Raw genomic sequence first — 21,131 nt, 5'->3', positions numbered from 1 at the left:
CCAAATTAATGACAAAGATGATAAATATTACAAAAATTTGAGGCATGTACAGGTCAAAATTAAGAAGAAATACAAATTAGAAAAAACATTTTCAGGTTATAGCTTCAGGGCCATGTCTTTGGTTCTGCTCTCAGTGGAGAACATAGTCCGGAGTGAACTTCACTGTTGCTCTGGCCAGTGACACAGTCTTGGGTTTCTCTTCCCTGCCATGTGATGCGCATTGAAGCTTTCTCAATTTCCTTCCTCTCCTTAGATACAGGAAATTTTCCTTGTCTCACACATACCCCTTACACACACATGCACATACACACTAACACACGCATACACACACATCTAAATATTGAGAGGCACAGCACTATGCTGAAAGTTTTAGCAAGAAAACAGCAAATCATATGGGGGTGGAGGAAAGAAAACAGAAGCGGTGGGTACAGTCAAGTGCTAACCTATTAACCTCCTAAGTCCAACCACTTCATTGCCTTTGAAATAAGGTAGAAGGCATGTGTAGGTGGAGGTAACTTCTTCCAAGAACTAGAAATTTCTTCGATGTGGGTATTTCATAAGAACTTGAAAGATCTAGTGTATATTACCTCTTTATATTTCCCATTAAAAGTATGCCCAGGCTCACACCTGTAATCCCAGCACTTTGGGAGGCTGAGGTGAGTGGATCACCTAAGACCAGGAGTTTAAGATCAGCTCGGCCAACATAGCAAAACCCTGTCTCTACTGAAAATACAAAAATTAGCCAGGTGTGGTGGCATGCACCTGCATCCCCAGCTACTTGGGAGGCTAAGGCAGGAGAATCACTTGAACCACGGAGGTAAAGACTGCAGTGAGCTGAGATCATGCACCGCACTCCAGCCTGGGTGACAGAGCAAGACTCCATCTCGGGAAAAAAAAAAAAAAAAAAATGGACCCAGGGTTTTTTTTTTTTGTTACTTAGTTTTTATTTCATAATCATAAACTTAACTCTGCAATCCAGCTAGGCATGGGAGAGAACAAGGAAAACATGGAACCCAAAGGGAACTGCAGCGAGAGCACAAAGATTCTAGGATACTGCGAGCAAATGGGGTGGAGGGGTGCTCTCCTGAGCTACAGAAGGAATGGTCTGGTGGTTAAGATAAAACACAAGTCAAACTTATTCGAGTTGTCCACAGTCAGCAATGGTGATCTTCTTGCTGGTCTTGCCATTCCTGGACCCAAAGCTCTCCATGGCCTCCACAATATTCATGCCTTCTTTCACTTTGCCAAAGACCACATGCTTGCCATCCAACCACTCAGTCTTGGCAGTGCAGATGAAAAACTGGGAACCATTTGTGTTGGGTCCAGCATTTGCCATGGACAAGATGCCAGGACCTGTATGCTTTAGGATGAAGTTCTCATCTTCAAATTTCTCCCCATAGATGGACTTGCCACCAGTGCCATTATGGCGTGTGAAGTCACCACCCTGACACATAAACCCTGGAATAATTCTGTGAAAGCAGGAACCCTTATAACCAAATCCTTTCTCTCCAGTGCTCAGAGCACGAAAATTTTCTGCTGTCTTTGGAACCTTGTCTGCAAACAGCTCGAAGGAGACGCGGCCCAAGGGCTCGCCGTCGACGGCAATGTCGAAGAACACAGTAGGGTTGACCATGGCTAGTAGTACAGGACTTGCCTCGGCGGCAGCATCTGCAAAGCCAGGGTTTTTTAATCAGATGTAGAAGGCTGGCAACCAAACACTTACATTGCAATTGGCTGGAGCTAGAGATAAACTCTTAATGGTGTCAAGCCCTGAGATAGGGGGTTTTGCTTTTTAATAGCAGTTAGTGTAACTAAACTAAGCAATAAATAAATTGATAATAGAAGCTAGGCATTGTCACCATAAAAAACCTTTAGTTTTTTACTTTAGTGTAGTGTTAGCCAGCAGCAAGAAAACATACACAGTAGTCTGGCAGCAAAATATTTGGTAAAATTGCCATGTGCAATCACTTGGAAGGAAGAACCTGCCCACTGAGCTTGTGGCTCTAGGGGAAGGGGTTGGAAAGATGCAGCAGAATACTGAGTGAGTTTCTAATTGTGGCCTTTAGCAAAGTTATTACAAGAAAGAGGTGAGTTCAGGAGAGAATTGGCTGGTTTTCAAACAGACGTTGAAAGAGAAGAAACAAATAAGGGCTTTATAGGGTTAGGATAATAACAGTACATCTGGAACCTAGATTGGAAGAACTGTGGGTGTAATTACTAGTGCAATGAAAAGTCTAGAAACAGCACATATAAAACCTGCTAATATTTTAGAAAACTGTATTGTCAAAGAATTTGAAGCCTGGACTAAAATATGATTTAGGTGTTCAAATTATAAAACAACATTAGGTGTCAATCTCATTATCAGGAAGAGGGTTTCAAAAATTGCGTGGATTCTAAGGAACACTGCATGTTACTGTGGCCAAGTAGGACAATGAACTGTGAACATTTTTCCAGAGGTGTGAGCCAGGGGCCTTGCAAAACAATGCACAGGAAACGTTGCCAAAGGAGACCTAATCAAGGCACTTTTCCAACCTCCCAGGGAAAGGGTCCTGCACAAATTTCATCAGCAGAATTGTATATAAGCTAGGAACACTGTATCTTCTACGTTTACCTTTTCTCACTAGGAGATAGGACCGAGGGAAAGGCAATCAGAAACTGAAAGCAGTCCCAGTTCCTGAATCAGTACACAAAAAGCTGCTTGCCAAATGTCTGCACTGGACATTGGATAAGTGAGAAATACATTTTATTGGTTTAGCCATTGAGATTTGGTGGTTTCTTTGTTCCAGCAGTAAGTATTACCTTAAACATTTTTTAAAAGGATAAAATTGAGTCAAAAAGAAAATAAATGCATGTAGACAACAATATGGAGTTAGAATATGTAAGATAGATTTATGAGACCGTGAGTTCTCCACTTATTAAATAAGTGTTAAGATATTGAAGTCCTTAGTTTAAATGCAAATGTGATGAAGTCAGGATACATTATTACTCATAGTTATTTTCAGTTGAATGAACATATCAGCTGTGCTTTTGTTACCCAGAAACTCCTTATGGTAGATTTTGCAAAGAAAAAAATAAAAGCTGCAGTTACCTTCTTGCTTTTGTCCACGTAGCCATTGATGAGATTCTGCAACTCTCACCATCAAGAAGTATAGTCTATTTCCCCAGTTTTTCAGTCTGCGCTATTTTTGTAGATTGCTTTGATACACAGAGTCAGAAAAAGTGAAGTCGTACTTCTCTAAGCTGAGACCTAATAATCCTGGCATACTTGGCATACTTCTGTTCTTGATTTTGGAATCCTGAAATATTGATTCAGTGGGACTTCAGGAATGCTCTGGATTAATGACCGCTTAAAAAAAACCAGGAATATGTATTTTGTTTTCCTGTCCCTGTGTCACAATTGTATATTGAGTGTGATGGGTGAAGGGGGGATGGAAAATTTATCTTTTTTGTTCATAAGTATAGAAACTAATAAAAGTTGCACAATAAAACCTACCTCTGGACCTAATGGAGATCACAAGGCCCTGAACTTCAAGTGTGATATTATTATGAAATGAGGCCTTTATGGTGTGTTGGGAGACGGTATGTTTTTCTTTAATGTGGGAGGGATATGAATAATTGTGACCAAAGGGCACAGTGTTATAAACAGATTATAAAAATGGCTACAATTATTTCTCTCCTTTTACCAACACTGCTTTGCAATGAAACTTTGAAACTTTTCCAGTCAAGAGGCATAATCTATTTTCTCACCTTTTGAATCTGAACTAATCCTGTGAGGTGTTTTGACCAAGAGAATTCAGGGGCAGTAACAGTAAGCCAGTTTGAATGCTGGGCCAGAAGGGCCTATGGGTATGTCTGTTCTCCTTGTGTAAACACTTATGTCCTGATGTAGACAAGCCCAGAGTGGCCTGTTGGGTGATGAAAGACAAGGAACCTATTCACCCCATGATTCCAGTTGGGTACCAGTCAACATCCAGGCATGTGAGGGAGGCCACATAGACCACTCAGCCCCCAGCAACCCAGCAATGAATCACATATACTAGAGTGAGTTTAGTTAAGATCAGCCAAGCCTGGTCAAGTCAACAGGCACACCCAATTTCCCATAGACTCATGAGAAGTAAGTATTTGTTCTTTGAAATCACTAAATTTTGGTGTGGCTTGTTACCCAAGAACAGATAACTTATATAACATCCAGGAAAATTTAAAAAATGATAGAAATTTTTGGATATGCTGGTACAGAGTCTGAGAAAGGATAGAAAAAAATGCAGGATAAGGTGATGACAAGAGGGCCAGCACTGTTAGTGCAGTTAGTTTGAGGACATTGAGAAGTTAAGTGACAGTGAAAGAAAATCTACTGCACAGGCGAAAGGGGGGCAGACAAGGGAGAAAGCATATTTGAGCAGAGGAAAATAGAAGAATATCAAAGGTCTGCCCTGATGCCTTCTTTTCTGCTTTGCTAAGACCGGGCTTCATTTCTTGTGAATGATTTTTGGAGAATCCAAGTAAAGGCTCACAGCTAAAAACTATATTAATGGATTCACAAGAAAGCAACCAACAAAAACCCACTAAGAATTATGCACATCTCTGTAAAGTGGTAGGTAGGGTTAAGCACACAAAGACAACATAAAAACTCAAGTCACAAAAAAACTTTCTATCTAGTGAGAAAGCAAGAAAGATATACATTATGTTTTAAAAATAGCATTGTGTTATGATGTGATGTGTTGCTAGTTCTGAGCTACACAGAAGGAAATTGAAAGGAACACTAGAGTGTATTTGTCCAGGCACCATTACTATTCACATGTACTCTACAATATCTATGCTGACTCAGGGACATATCAAATGAAAAACCTACCCTGCTTACTGTCTGGGACATGATTTTTAATAATTATATTCTTAACTAAGTTTCATTATAATGAAATTATAAAAAAGCAAAAACAATAAAGAGGATGAATGAAGGAATGTCCAGAGGAAACCAGAAGCAAGTTGATGAGAGTCCTCTCAAAGTGGATGGATGCACAGGATGCACTTAAGTTTTCCAACAACAATGCAAGTCAACACATGTGAAAGGTTTTCTGCTAGGGAATCTCATTAGAGACTCAGCGCCCCAGGTCTTCATGAGGGCAAGTCACTTTGCCACCTTATGCCTAATACATAGCAAAATTCCATAGTCCCAGAAGGAAAGCTTGTATTCAGCATAAACTGCATCGCTTGTTCAAACAGTTTAGACATAGTAAGGCATTTTTTTAGTTCTATAAATAGAATCCTCTCTAATACGGGTTCCCAGATGCCAGGACCAACATTGCAAAGCAGGCTTTTCTATGGATACCAATTTCAGGCCTTTCACATTAATTATTTTTTGCATACTTACTTAGGGGTATGGCTTCTACAACTCTCTTCTCTCTCTCATAAATTCTATTTTGTGTTATTGTTCTTTACTGAACCATTTTCTTCAACAATAAATGGTAAAGTCTTAGCCCTCACCTTACTTGACCAATCAGTGGAATTTGACTCAGGAGAACATTTTCTTCTTCATTATTTATGTTCTTTACTTGGATTCTAGGACTCTATACTCTCTTAGTTTTTCTCTTATTTCCCTAGTTGCTCCTTCTCAATCTCTTTTCTGTTCCCTGATCCCTTGTTTTGTAGTGTCTCAGGACCCAGTCCTTAATGCTCTTCTATTCTCAAACCACATTGATTTCTTTGATGATAACATTCTGGCTTGCAGTTTTAAAGCCTCATAGGTGCTAATTCCGAAGTTTGCTGTTCCCATTCATGTCACTCCCAATGTGCATCACTAAATGATAATTCTGCATCTCTACTTGGAAGTCTCATAGACAGATCAGATTCAACAAGGCTGAAATGAACTCCTGGACTTCTCCTAAAGCCTGATTCATTTTTAAGTCTTTTTTTTTTTTTTACAATTATTCATGATATATTTCAATAGTTTCATAGTGCACATTTCTCAAAAGAGTTATTCTAGACTGTACTATCTTGTCAGAAGGGAAGACTCTTAGAAATATTCCAAGTCAATAGTTACAAGGCCAAAGAGTATGACAATATTTTCTCAGTAAGCATTGGACATGAGTGCAATGAAGCACAGCACTGAAATATTATGATACAACAGACATAAAAAGAATCAATTAAACTAGGGTGGGGAGTATTGTACATAGAAGAAGAGGGACTTTTCAAAAGCAACACTGGAAAATAGCAGAGAGTAGAGGGAAGGCTTCAAAGACCTGTGTGAAAATTATCCTTAGCTATTTTAGATCCTCAATAGCCAAGGATATTTTGAGACATGTAAGTACTCCACATGTATGTTCCTTGCACTCTCTTAGAAAGCTGTTAGAGGATAAGCACTAATAAAAAATAGATCAAAACGAAGAAAGAAGGTGTAAGATACAGTAAATAGATACTCCCAAATGAATAAATAGCCAACAGAATTCCAGAATAACTTTCAAGTCAGAAGCCTAAAGAGAAACAACCCTTAAATGTTACAGGTATGACAAGATAGTCTATACGACATTAATGATGATGATGATGAAGATGATGATGATGATGATGAAGATAGATAGATAGATAGATATAGATACCTAGATAGATACATAGATACATAGATAGATGATTGATAGCTAGAAAGATAGATTCATGCATATATATATAAACAAAAAGACGAAGGAAGGAGGAAAGGAAGAAAGAAAAATGGCAATTTATGTGATGTGTTTCTGCACCTGGAAAAAGTTGTTTATAGGGACATAGTAGCTTTATAGAAAAATATGAATAAAGAGAAAATAATAAAAATGTAAAAGTCAATTAATATAATAACACCAATATCAACAAAAAGTTACTCTAAAAATTATGATAAAGTATTTGGCCAATCAACATACAATATTTGCACAATTTTAATTAAACCTTGTCTATTTTTGTCATGATTTTTTGAATTGGGGTAATTTATTTTATAAATTTTGTACAGTAACTAAATACTCACGTTGGGAGAATGGATAAGGGCAAGTAATAGTTCTTTGAAGAGTGCTAAGGCATCCTCTGCAGTAAGAATACACAATAGATATAGTGTTTGAAATGTATGAATCAAGACGTATCAGCATACATTATCGTGTAAGGAATAGGAAAAAAATAGTAGGGAAAATAATTACAAGAAATACAGTGTGAGTTTGGGAGGAGTAGGTGTTAAACTGGTGTTTCTTCTATTTCTTTATATACTTACATGCTATTTTTTTAAAAGGTCGTTTAAAACTTTAAAATATCTTTAAAACATAATGTGTTATCATTGAATTATCTCTGACATATGGCTAAATTAAAATGCAAAAGAAGAAAGTATATAAATAATATTTTTATATTTTAGTAAATACACACACTACACATTTAGGTATACATTGAACATCTCTGAAAATATAAGCAAGAAAAGGTAAAATAGAATATTTTGGGGACATGTTCTTGGCAAACAAGGTGAGTAGAATTATATTAATATTTCATTATACACACATTTTTAATGTTTAAATTATTTTCCATAAAATAAATTTTTAATTAACTTACCCTTCTATTAAAAATACTAGTGATATGGTTTGGCTTTGTGTCCCCGCCCAAATCTCATGTTGAAATATAATTCCTAATGTTGGAGGAAAAACCTGGTGGGTGGTGACTGGATTATGCAGGAGGATCTCCTCCTTGCTTTTCTCAAGAGAGTGAGTGAATTTTCTTGAAATCTGATGGTTTAAAAGTGTTTGGAACTTCCCCCTTCACTTTCTTTCTTCTGCCACCATGTGAAGACATCCTTGCTTCCCCTTCACCCTTCCGCCATAATTGCAAGCTTTCTGAGACACATCACTGGTGTCTCTTCTTTTTCTTACAAAGACACCAGTAATATGGGATTAGGAGCTGATACAGTTTGGCTGTGTCTCTCCACCATATCTCATGCTGAATTGTAATTCCCAGTGTTGGGGGTGGGGCCTTGGAGGTGATTGGATCAAGGGGGCAGAGTTCTCATGAATGGGTTAGCACCAAACTCTCGGTGCTGTTCTTGTGATGGTGAATGAGTGAGTTACTATGAGATTTGGTTGTTTAAAAGTGTGTGTCACCTCCCCCCTCTCTCTCAGCCCTGCTCCTGCCATATAAAATAGCTGCTGCTTCTTGGCCTTCCACCATGACTAGAAGTTCCCTGAGGTCTCCCCCGAAGCAGAAGTCACCATGCTTCCTGTATGGCCTGTGGAACTGTGAGTCAATCAAATCTCTTTCCTTTATAAATTCGGCAGTTTCAGGAATTTCTTTATGGCAGTGTGAAAAATAAGTAATACAGGATCCATCCATATGACTTCACTGAGCTGTAGTTACCTCTTTAAAGTTTCTGTCTCCAAATACAGTCCCATTTGGAGTCTGGGTTTTAATATATGCATTTAGGTGGGGAACACAATTCAATCCACAGTGTTGTGTTTTATGTGTAATATGGGATGCATTTCAAATAGTTTGGGGTTCCTATAGAAGGTGGAACTTTGCAAAAGACACACTTGTGGAAGCCAGTTCTGCCACCTAGTAACTGGAATGTGAGCCACTTCCCAAAAATCTCTTGCTTTATCTTCTTTCACTGTAATATGGAGAAAACAATTTCACAAGATAGTGGGGATTAAGTTTGATAATATATATAAAGCAAATAACTGAGTTTCTAAGATTATTTTTAAAAAACCTTTATTAACTGTGGTATTACTAATATGCAGTAAAATAAAGTTTAACATTATGCCCAATTAAATACCAAAAATATAACATAATTGTTTTGCATATTTTGTGATTTTGTTATCCAATCAAAAATGGGTGTGATTTTTGTTAATACTCAGTGTTTCTTTGTTGAAGGCTGTAATTGTTGAGCCTGGGGAACCATTATTTCTCACCCTCTCGGATACAGTCAGCTGTAAGGGGCGATAGAGCAGACTCTTGCATCTCAAGATTCACTGCTGGGCCTGAAGAAAAGTAAGAACTTGATAGGAGTGGGGCATCCTCTGATAATAAAATCACCCTAGAAGAGGGGGCAGACTTTTATGCAATGTCTCTGATTTATTGTCTGTGTCTCATCTGTAAAAATATCTTACCAGGCTGTTGTGATAACCAAGTGATGCCTGTATGCAAAAATACTTTTGAGTTCTGTAAAACTTGAAAAAGTCTCTAACATACCTGTTTATTCTTCTTTCATATTTACATTAATTCTGTAAACAGTGGTCATTCACTTTTATTTTGTTCTCTTGTTTTCATTACACAGTTATAGTTTCCTGCATATTATTCTTAAATACATCATGTGGACAGAAAACTACATTAAATATCTATGTAAATGGCACTAACAATTACAAAACTGACACCTAGAAACTGCAACACATCAAAGAAATGTAACATTCGCTAGCATGCCAGACACTCCCCACCCTGTTTACATCTTTCAAATAAAAATATCTTCCGTCCTTTCTGGAGCAAACCGCTACCCTAGCTTGTGTGGTTACTATGTTTTTGTTATTCTTTACAGCTTCACCTACGATGTATGTATTCTTAAACAATAGAGTTTGGTTTTCATTGCTTTTACACTTTATAAAAATAGTACCATAGTATATGCCTGTCTCTTTTCTTTTTTTCATTTAATATCATATTTGCATTTACTTGTAAAATGGAAAGCTACACAGCAATAAAAGTGAATAAAGTAGTTATAACAATAACTTTAATTAATTCAAAAATACAGAGAAATATAAATTAAAATACAAAATATTCATTTTACTCACATCCTACTCATTCCTTGTGATAACAGTTAAGGAGTTTGCTATGTCTCCTGACAATTTTTTTTGCTATTCATTTGCATATATTTAGACTTGTGAGACTACCGTTTTTTTAAAAAAAAAAAAAAAAAAGAAAAGGAAAGATCATACTCCATACAATATTCTGTGACCTCTTGTTTTGCTTAAAAATGTATCTTGGAATCTTGGACCTCTTTCCCATAGAAAATGCATAAATATTCGTCACCCTTCTTAATACTTGCTGAATGGTGGTTTAGAGTAGAGTTATACCATAATTATTGATACTTTACTGATAAACATATACATTGTTTCCATTTTTACTAGTGACAAAAATAATGCATTGGACATGCTTGCAGATACATTTTTAGGTGTGTGAATACGCATTACTGTAGTCTAAATTATTAGAAATAAATTTTTTGGAACAAAAATTATAAATATTAAAAATCTGATATTTTAATTCCAAAAACTGATGTCAAATAGCCATTTATAAAGAGCTTTACTAATGTACTTTCCCAAAATAGTGAGTCTAGTCACTCAGTTTTTAATGGCATGGAACAACCACATATCCTTCTATTCACTACAAATGTTTGCACCAGACCAAGCAAAGAACGAGAAATATGTGGCACTGTTTCTTTGCTTTGATCATCTCTCTTCTTCCATTAGACACCAACAAGTCATCATGTTGCTTTACAGTCACTCATGTTATGTTTACATATAAATCATGTTACAAGACTAGATTAGAAATGGGAATTCCATTTAAGACTTATCTCTTGATATATATTTATTGAATGAAGAAGAACAAATGAACAGGTGAGCCCCAAATTGTGCCAGGTACCATGCAGATTACAGGAAGCTAGGCAACAGTTCTTGTTTTCTGTTTAATCGTTTATAAAATGAACAGTTCTGAAGAGAATTCGTGTCAAAAGTCCCTCCAGCCTGCTGCAGTGGGCTCATGCCTGTAATCCTAGCACTTTGGGAGGCCAAGGCAGGAGGATCAATTGAGGCCAGGAATTTGATATCAGCCTGGGCAACATAGCAAGACCCTGTTACTACAAAAAAATGAAAAAATACAAGTTGGCCAGGCACTGTGGTATATGCTTGTAGTCTTACCTACTTGGGAAGCTGGAGTGGGAGGACTGCTTCAATTCAGGAGTTCAAGGTTGCACAGTGGCACAGTGCGCTGTGAGCACACCACTGCACTCTACTCTGGGTTACAGAATGAGTTCCTATAGCAAAAAAAAAAAAGAGAGAGCGAGAGAGAGAAAGAGAGAAAAGGTGCCTACAACTAATGAATTATTTACTGGGTGGAGATCTGTGCTTTTTTTTTTTTTTTTTTTTTTTTTGAGATGGAGTCTCGCTCTGTCGCCCAGGCTGGAGTGCTGGTTCACTGCAAGCTCCGGCTCCCGGGTTCACGCCATTCGCCTGCCTCACCGCCCGGCCAGATCTGTGCTTTCTTTGCCAACCTCTAACTTAGTGGAACATTGTAAAAAGTTATCCATTGGCCGGGCGCGGGGCTCAGCACTTTGAGAGGCTGAGGTGGGCGGATCCTGAGGTCAGAGATCGAGACCATCCTGGCTAACACCGTGAAATCCCCTCTCTGGCAGGAGAGGGCGTGAACCCAGGAGGCGGAGCTTGCAGTGAGCCGAGATCCTGCCACTGCGCTCCAGCCTGGGCGACAGAGCAAGACTCCCTCTCAAATAAATAAATAAATAAATAAATAAATAAATAAATAAGATTAACATTTATTTTAATCAGTAGATTTTGAGTAAAGCAGATTACCCTCTATACCACGGGTGGACTTCATTCAATTAGCTGAAGATCTTAAGAGAAAACAAACTAAGGTCTCCCGAAGAAGAAGAAATTTGGCCTCCAGACTGCTTTTGGCCTGAAGCTGCATTATCTACTCTTCCTTGAATCTCCAAACTGCTGGCCTGCCGTAAAAATTTGGGGCTTCCCAGCCCCCACAATCATGTGAGCCAATTCCTTAAAATAGTGCACACTTGCCTGCTCTGTCTCTCTGTGTCATATATGAGAGAGAGAGAATGAGATGACAAACAGGATATATGTTGTTTCTCTAGAAAACCATGACTAATGCAATAAGTAAAAGGATATGACAAAATACTGTGAGGGCCGATGACTGTTCTGTTCTATGGCAGGCCAGGAAGGTGAGCTATCAGGTTAGTGCTGAATGGTCAGAGAAATAAACCCTAGAAATATGAAATCCATGATGCATATTTGAGTTGTCAAGGCTTTTAGCCCACAGGATCCATTTTGATTTTGACATTATCTGGGTATGTGTAGGTCAGATTCTTTTGTATCATGTGGTCATATACAAGTTTTCCTTAGGTGGGCTAATTAATATTATCTTCCTGAAGTTCAACACCACCCTCACAGAGTCTCTGACATAAAAAAAATTTCTTCTAGAACATTTCTGAAACATTTGTGTCCTCAGAAAACAAACTGCCTGAATATAAGAATCTCATATTCCCTCTGTTTCCTGACCTTTTTCTCTTATGGTGTCCAACACAAAGCTGGCTGCATGTAGAGTAGGAACTTAACGAATACAAACATTAAATACTATCTGAAAATTGTACAGAGAATGCACAGTTAGGAGACTAACATCCACATCTGTCAGACGGCAGTGGTGCTGTGTTCCGAGTGGTCCCTCTAGTGAGTGTTCAACAGTGGGTGCTGGTAGGACCAGTAGGAAACATCAGTGACTCTTTCTCAGTAACCTCACAGGGTTATGGACAATTCAGGAGAAGGAATGCCATCAAAGACCAAAAAGACTCCCTCTTTGCAGGAAGGGAACTTTGTTGATTTTTTTTTTCCAACAGGAACATGCTGCCTTAGTTTTGAACTGAAAAATAAGGGCTAATAATAATATTCCTATGGGTCTGATTTTTTTATATGACATGAGAAACGGCAATAAATGGATTCCTGATGCTTATGAATGGACATACATATACCTTCACTGAGGTTAAAAAAAATGACCCAATACAAAACAAAAAAGTCAGTAGAGGTACCCATACATCGTCAAGTGGAAAACAGATATTTTAATCTAATAATTGACTTCTTCATGAATCAAATACTTCTTAGTATTTTCAAAAGAAAGAGTATCCAGTTTGCTTCTGATGAGGGTAAAGCTTTGCTTCATTTGACCAAGAGTGTTTAAGATTTGAACAATAATGTGTTATATAGAAAGTCTTTAACAGCAACCTTTACCATTCTAACTAGTGCATAATATTGGTTTTGCAATCATTTAGTAATTATATAAGGAGGACATATTTATTACAAATTATTGATTTTATAATTACTGCTGCTGGTATTCACATTATTACACAATGAAAATCTTCTAATATACAATGCTCTTCACCCTCAGCTGGTGAACAGATAGTATAATGCAATTTAGAGAGTAGCCAAGAGTAGATTTTATTGGCATTTTTTTTTTTTTTTTTTTTTTTTGCCAGCCAGCTAAATGGTTGGCTTTCTGAAAAATATTGCTAATGGTGCTTAAGCAGAGAGGAATGTCCAATTTCAAGGTCATTCCTGGCAGTTGATTACAGTCACCCAATGAGCACAAGGTTCCTATTTAACTGTTAAGTTATTTTTGCTGCACTCATTGCTGGGAATTAAAAGTTATGGCTGTAAATTTGCTGCCAGCTAAATAGACATCAAAGGCCACAATCATACACTGGATCATGACACATGAAGATATATCTCTTATGAAATTGATTTTTCTCCATGTGCAAGGCAGCTTTGCATTACTCCCCTTGTGGAGTTTAGCACAGGAAATGTCTAGGCAGGATGAGTTGTAATTGTCAGCATAGTTTATATTCTGGGCTGAGAACTCCTTTTATTATTTTTCTCCCCCCTGTGAAGATGTGCAAAAACAAGGTTGTCTAAGCATATATTTTGATTTCACTTGCCAACAGATTGTGAATAGCTGATTTAAGGTCACTGTCACCCCCAAATGGGAAAAGATTAGGTTTCTGAGGACCAGAAATATTAAAAAGTCTGCCCAAACAATATTTGCTGCTCACCAGAATTCGAAATTGCTGACTTTCACCCCAGAAACATCCCATGGAGTTTTGTAAAGGTTGTAAGTCTATTATGCTGTTTTAATCCATCAGACTTGCACTCTCTGAAGGATAAGAGCATCAGATAGAATTACATAAGCTTGATTAGTATTTTTTTCTCTTCTGGATATCCTGTTGCTATTACAGAGAGACCCATATTTTTCACAAACAATGCAAGTAGTGTTTAAATAAAATACCTGAGAACTCAAATTATATTTTAAATATATTCAGGTAGAGGTGCTATTTCTGGGCCTCCTACCTGTGATAGCTTTACAGTGCTGAATGCTGTGCATTTCACTGGTGTGACTGGGAACTGTGACATTAGAACCAATCACTGGAGATAGGAGATTGACTGACCCCAGATTCTCATCTTTCATCTGCAAAGTGAGGTTAGTTATTATATTTCATGGAGAAGTTACTCCAAATTCACGAGCCTGGCTTTTAAAGCCCTCTAAAATGTCACCCTAACTTTACTTATCCAATTTGTCTCCCTCTATACTCCTCCCATTACAGTCAGGCTTAACTGCTTTGCTTCCTGCAGTCAGAACACACACATTTCCAGCCACTTGGCAGTTTCCGTCACCTGAAAAATTCACATGTTTCCTCTCTCCCTCTCCTCCTACTTTCCCTCACACTCTCCTTTCTGCGTACCCATTTGTTGTCAATCTCTCACATACCAGTTCGAGACCCATGTCCTTCAGGAATCTTTCTCCCTTTGGTAAATTTGTACCCCTCACTCAGAGACTTAATCATATTCTAATTCTCTTATCTACCTGATTTATGTGTTGATTTGCAGTTGTTTCTCCAACTAAAGAAGATGCAGTTGGCCCTTGTATCTGGGGTTCCGCATCCAGGGATCAACCAATCTTCAGATTGAAAATACAGTATTAACAGGATGCAGAACCAGTGGATGTGATGGGCCATCTTTTCATATCAACAGGTTCCGCAACAGAGCCTACTGTAGGATTTGAACAGTCATGAATTTTGGTATTCACTGGAGGTCCTGGTTCCTAATGAATACCAAGGAATGACTCTATTTTTTTTTCAGTATGAAGAATGCTGTCTGCTCCTTTGTGAACATGTGGCTTGGCCCACAGCAGTATTCAGTTAACCCTTTAAAAAATAAATTCAATGCAATTGAACTCTGAGAAGTGGGATTGTAGCTGTTAATAACTAAGATAAGGAACGTTCTGTGATGTGTTCTATCACACCATGATGATCCTTAACTTGATATGGTGATGACATCTTTATTAGCTACATGTTGGTAATTAATGTATGACTTAGGAGACAATCATCCTGCCTGCAACATAGGGTGAAGAAAAGTACCTGCAATTTTTCTTTTCTTTTTATTCATTCTTATTGATTTATTTATTTATTTGGAGATGGAGTCTCTTTCTGTCGCCCAGGCTGGAGTGCAGTGGCGTGATCTCGGCTCATTGCAACCTCCGCCTTCTGGGTTCAAGCAATTCTCCCTGCCTCAGCCTCCCAAGTAGCTAGGATTACAGGCACCCGCCACCACGCCAGCTATTTTTTAGTAGAGACGGGGTTTTGGTATATTGGCCAGGCTGCTCTTGAACTCCTGACTTCAGGTGATCTGCCAGCCTCAGCCTCCCAAAGTGCTGGGATTACAGGCATGAGCCACCATGCCTGTCCTCCTACAATGTTTTGAATATGCCAAGTACTGAGCAAGATAGATAGAAGATATTCTTTATTTTACCTAAAGCTGAAAATAATTTTGTGAGGTAGATGTTATAATTCTCATTTTATAGACAGAAAAATGGGATTTAGAGAAATTAGGTAAGGTAGCTGATACGGTTTGTCTGTGTCCCTACCCAAATCTCATCTTAAATTATAGTTTCCATAATCCCCTCGTGTCTTTGGAGGGACCCAGTGGGAGGTAATTTAATCATGGGGGCAGTTACCCTCAAGCTGTTTTCTTGATAGTGAGTGAGTTCTCATGAGATCTGATGGCTTTATAAGGGGCTTTCCCCCTTTTCTGTGGCACTTTTCCTTTCCTGCTGCCACATGAAGAATGATGTTTGCTTCCCCTTTCACCACAATTGTAAGTTTCCTGAGGCCTCCCCAGCCAAGCTCAACTGTGAGTCAATTAAACATCTTTCCTTTATAAATTACTCAGTCTCAGGTATGTCTTTATTAGTGGCATGAGAACAGACTAATATAGTAGCCAAGGTCATAAAACTGGCAAAAAATCTAGCAAATGTTTGAGTCTGACCTTGAAGTTCATGTTCTTTTCCACATTGCCTTTCTTGATATTCTAGTATATGCACACAAGGTGCTTTATAAATGTTAAATGAATAAAATATATAGTTTAATGAAGTTTTCAAAAAGGGCATATTACATCTTTTTGTCATTATTAGTAGCATGCTCATCATTCTCACTCCTTTAGGTGATGTCTTCACTCATTTCTATCCATGTGAATACAAACAGCCTTTCAGACGCCACCAACAGCCTCACCTCCAAAATCAAAACTTTATGGCTACTTTTGATCATATTCATCTCATTGTTTATACATCACAAATTATTATTTTATATTTTTACTTCAAAAAGATTTTGATTCTAGGTGATTTTCTTTGTAACTTCATAATTAAAGCTTATTCAAGATTAGAAATGGGGAAACTGATGCTAAGGGGCCAGAAAACATTAAAATAAGTGAGCCTTGGAACTAATTGATTTCTAACTCTGGCCAAGCTCAGTCTTCTTTGTTTTATACAGCTCCATGGTTGGAATCCAAACACTCTTACACTCAGTACAAATCACACCCATACACACACACATACACACATGCACACACAACTTTTAAAGTAAGCTCAGTCATCTAATATCCTAACTCAGAGTCTATCTAGTTCAGGATTATGATTCTGAAAACAGCAAGGAAGGATGAGCTAGGTTTGTACAGCCCTCAATTTGATTGTGCAGTTACTTGATTGTATCCTATAAACCTATTTCCTCACAATATCATTTAGTTACTTGAACTAGAATCCATGCCATTAATTGTTTAACACTTAGAACTCAACATATTGCAAGAAATGTAAAAGGTACTCAAGAGCTATTAATTATTTAATTGAGGCATCTGACACTACCTCTATCATAGCTCACATCAACAGATGAATACATATGAGACTTCAATGAAGGTATTTCCTTATAACACAACACCAGAGAAGACAGTTGCATATAGCTGTCATAAGATAGAAGGAAAGAGAGTTTTTCCAAAATGTGAGGGCATCAGCAACAACTAGGAATATTGTTAAAATCTTGAGGGCCTCTACATCACCTCCTATTAAATTAAGAATAATCATATGAACAGAAGTATTAAATAATAAATGTGGAGTCCACCTGCCAGAGTCAAATAATGAACTTTAATCCTTGTAAAAGAAAGTGTCAGTGGACAAGCATTTTATTTATTATTTCTTTTTTTTTCTTTTTTTTTATTATACTTTAAGTTCTAGGGTACATGTGCACAATGTGCAGGTTTGTTACATATGTATACTTGTGCCATGTTGGTGTGCTGCACCCATCAACTCATCAGCACCCATCAACTCGTCATTTACATCAGGTATAACTTTCAATGCCATCCCTCCCCCCTCCCCCCACCCCATAATAGGCCCCAGTGTGTGATGTTTCCTACTAGAGTCCAAGTGATCTCATTGTTCAATTCCCACCAATGAGTGAGAATATGCAGTGTTTGGTTTTCTCTTCTTGCGATAGTTTGCTGAGAATGATGGTTTCCAGCTACATCCATGTCCCTACAAAGGACACGAACTCATCCTTTTTTATGGCTGCATAGTATTCCATGGTACATATGTGCCATATTGTCTTAAACCAGTCTGTCACTGATGGACATTTGGGTTGATTCCAAGTCTTTGCTATTGTGAATAGTGCCGCAATAAACATACGTGTGCATGTGTCTTTATAGCAGTATGATTTATAATCCTTTGGCTATATATCCAGTAATGGGATGGCTGGGTCATATGGTATTTCTAGTTCTAGATCCTTGAGGAATCGCCATACTGTTTTCCATAATGGTTGAACCAGTTTACAATCCCACCAACAGTGTAAAAGTGTTCCTATTTCTCCACATCCTCTCCAGCACCTGTTGTTTCCTGACTTTTTAATGATCGCCATTCTAACTGGTGTGAGATGGTATCTCATTGTGGTTTTGATTTGCATTTCTCTGATGGCCAGTGATGATGAGCATTTTTTCATGTATCTGTTGGCTGTATGCATGTCTTCTTTTGAGAAATGTCTGTTCATATCCTTTGCCCACTTTTTGATGGAGTTGTTTGTTTTTTTCTCGTATATTTGTTTTAGTTCTTTGTAGGTTCTGGATATTAGCCCTTTGTCAGATGAGTAGATTGCAAAAATTTTCTCCCATTCTTTAGGTTGCCTGTTCACTCTGATGGTAGTTTCTTTTGCTGTGCAGAAGCTCTTTAGTTTAATTAGATCTCATTTGTCAATTTTGGCTTTTGTTGTCATTGTTTTTGGTGTTTAAGACATGAAGTCCTTACGCATGCCTATGTCCTGAATGGTATTACCTAGGTTTTCTTCTAGGGTTGTTATGGTTTTAGGTCTTATGTTTAAGTCTCTAATCCATCTTGAATTAATTTTCATATAAGGAGTAAGGAAAGGATCTAGTTTCAGCTTTCTACTTATGGCTAGCCAATTTTCCCAGCACCATTTATTAAATAGGGAATCCTTTCCCCATTTCTTGTTTTTGTCAGATTTGTCAAAGATCAGATGGATGTAGATGTGTGGTATTATTTCTGAGGGCTCTGTTCTGTTCCATTGGTCTATATCTCTGTTTTGGTACCAGTACCATGCTGTTTTGGTTACTGTAGCCTAGTAGTATAGTTGGAAGTCAGGTAGCATGATGCCTCCGGCTTTGTTCTTTTGACTTAGGATTGTCTTGGCAATGCGGGCTCTTTTTTGGTTCCATATGAACTTTAAAGCAGTTTTTTCCAATTCTGTGAAGAAACTCATTCGTAGCTTGATGGGAATGGCATTGAATCTATAAATTTCCTTGGGCATTATGGCCAATTTCACATATTGATTCTTCCTATCCATGAGCATGGTATGTTCTTCCATTTGTTTGTGTCCTCTTTGATTTCACTGAGCAGTGGTTTGTAGTTCTCCTTGAACAGGTCCTTTACATCCCTCGTAAGTTGGATTCCTAGGTATTTTATTCTCTCTGAAGCAATTGTGAATAGAAGTTCATTCATGATTTGGCTCTCTGTCTATTATTGGTGTATAAGAATGATTGTGATTTTTGCACATTAATTTTGTATCCTGAGACTTTGCTGAAGTTTCTTATCAGCTTAAGGAGATTTTGGGCTGAGATGATGGTGTTTTCTAAATATGCAGTCATGTCATCTGCAAACAGGGACAATTTGACTTCTTCTTTTCCTAACTGAATACCCTTGATTTCTTTCTCTTGCCTGATTACCCTAGCCAGAACTTCCAACACTATGTTGAATAGGAGTGGTGAGAGAGGGCATCCCTGTCTTGTGCCAGTTTTCAAAGGGAATGCTTCCAGTTTTTGTCCATTCAGTTGTGGGTTTGTCATAAATAGCTCTTATTATTTTGAGATACATTCCATCAATACCAAATTTATTGAGAGTTTTTAGCATGAAGGGCTGTTGAATTTTGTCAAAGGCCTTTTCTGCATCTATTGAGATAATCATGTGGTTTTTGTCTTTCGTTCTGTTTATATGCTGGACTATGTTTATTGATTTGCATATGTTGAACCAGTCTTGCATCCCAGGGATGAAGCCCACTTGATCATGGTGGATAAGCTTTTTGATGTGCTGCTGGATCTGGTTTCCCAGTATTTTATTGAGGATTTTTGCATCGATGTTCATCAGGGATATTGGTCTAAAATTCTCTTTTTTTGTTGTGTCTCTGCCAGGCTTTGGTATCAGGATGACGTTGGTCTCATAAAATGAGTTAGGGAGGATTCCCTCTTTTTCTATTGATTGGAATAGTTTCAGAAGGAATGGTACCAGCTCCTCCTTGTACCTCTGGTAGAATTCGGCTGTGAATCCGTCTGGTTCCTGGACTTTTTTTGCTTGATAGGCTATTAATTATTACCTCAATTTCAGAACCTGCTATTGGTCTATTCAGGGATTCAACTTCTTCCTGGTTTAGTCTTGGGAGAGTGTAAGTGTCCAGGAATTTATCCATTTCTTCTAGGTTTTCTAGTTTATTTGCATAGAGGAGTTTATAGTATTCTCTGATGGTAGTTTGCATTTCTGTGGGGTCAGTGGTGATATTTCCTTTATCCTTTTTTATTGCGCCTATTTGATTCTTCTCTCTTTTCTTCTTTATTAGTCTTGCTAGTGGTCTATCAATTTTGTTGATCTTTTCAAAAAACCAGCTCCTGGATTCATTGATTTTTTGGAGGGTTTTTTGTGTCTCTATCTCCTTCAGTTCTGCTCTGATCTTAGTTATTTCTTGTCTTCTGCTAGCTTTTGAATGTGTTTGCTCTTACTTCTCTAGTTCTTTTAATTGTGATGTTACAGTGTCAATTTTAGATCTTTCCTGCTTTCTCTTGTGGGCGTTTAGTACTATAAATTTCCCTCAACACACTGCTTTAAATGTATCCCAGAGATTCTGATATGTTGTATCTTTGTTCTCAATGGTTTCAAAGAACATCTTTATTTCTGCCTTCATTTTGTTATGTATCCTGTAGTCATTCAGGAGCAGCTTGTTCTGTTTCCATGTAGTTGAGCAGTTTTGATTGAGTTTCTTAGACCTGAGTTCTAGTTTGATTGCACTGTGGTCTGAGAGACAGTTTGTTATAATTTCTGTTCTTATACATTTGCTGAGGAGTGCTTTACTTCCAACTATGTGGTCAATTTTGGAATAGGAGCAATGTGGTTCTGAGAAGAATGTATATTTTGTTGTTTTGGGGTGGAGAGTTCTGTAGATGTCTATTAGGTCCACTTGGTGCATAGCTAAGTTCAATTCCTGGATATCCTTGTTAACTTTCTGTCTCGTTGATCTGTCTAATGTTGACAGTGGGGTGTTGAAGTCTCCCATTATTACTGTATGGGAGTGTAAGTCTCTTTGTAAGTCTCTAAGGACTTGCCTTATGAATCTGGGTGCTCCTGTATTAGGCACATATATATTTAGGATAGTTAGCTCTTCCTGTTGAGTTGATCCCTTTACCATTATGTAATGGCCTTCTTTGTCTCTTTTGATCTTTGATGGTTTAAAGTCTGTTTTATCAGAGATGAGGATTGCAATCCCTGCTTTTTTT

The 21,131-nt window shown here is 37.8% G+C and overlaps 1 pseudogene; it reads right to left on the bottom strand.

The window, feature by feature from the left end:
* Positions 1-919: 919 nt before the first annotated feature.
* On the bottom strand, positions 920-1,678 carry LOC102138951 (peptidyl-prolyl cis-trans isomerase A pseudogene; annotated as a pseudogene).
* Positions 1,679-21,131: the final 19,453 nt, after the last annotated feature.

Source organism: Macaca fascicularis, chromosome 18 (genome assembly GCF_037993035.2).
Source record: "Macaca fascicularis isolate 582-1 chromosome 18, T2T-MFA8v1.1".
Taxonomy (NCBI): domain Eukaryota; kingdom Metazoa; phylum Chordata; class Mammalia; order Primates; family Cercopithecidae; genus Macaca; species Macaca fascicularis.
The sequence above is the reverse complement of the archived record's forward strand: the minus strand, read 5'-3'. Positions and strand labels throughout refer to the sequence as shown.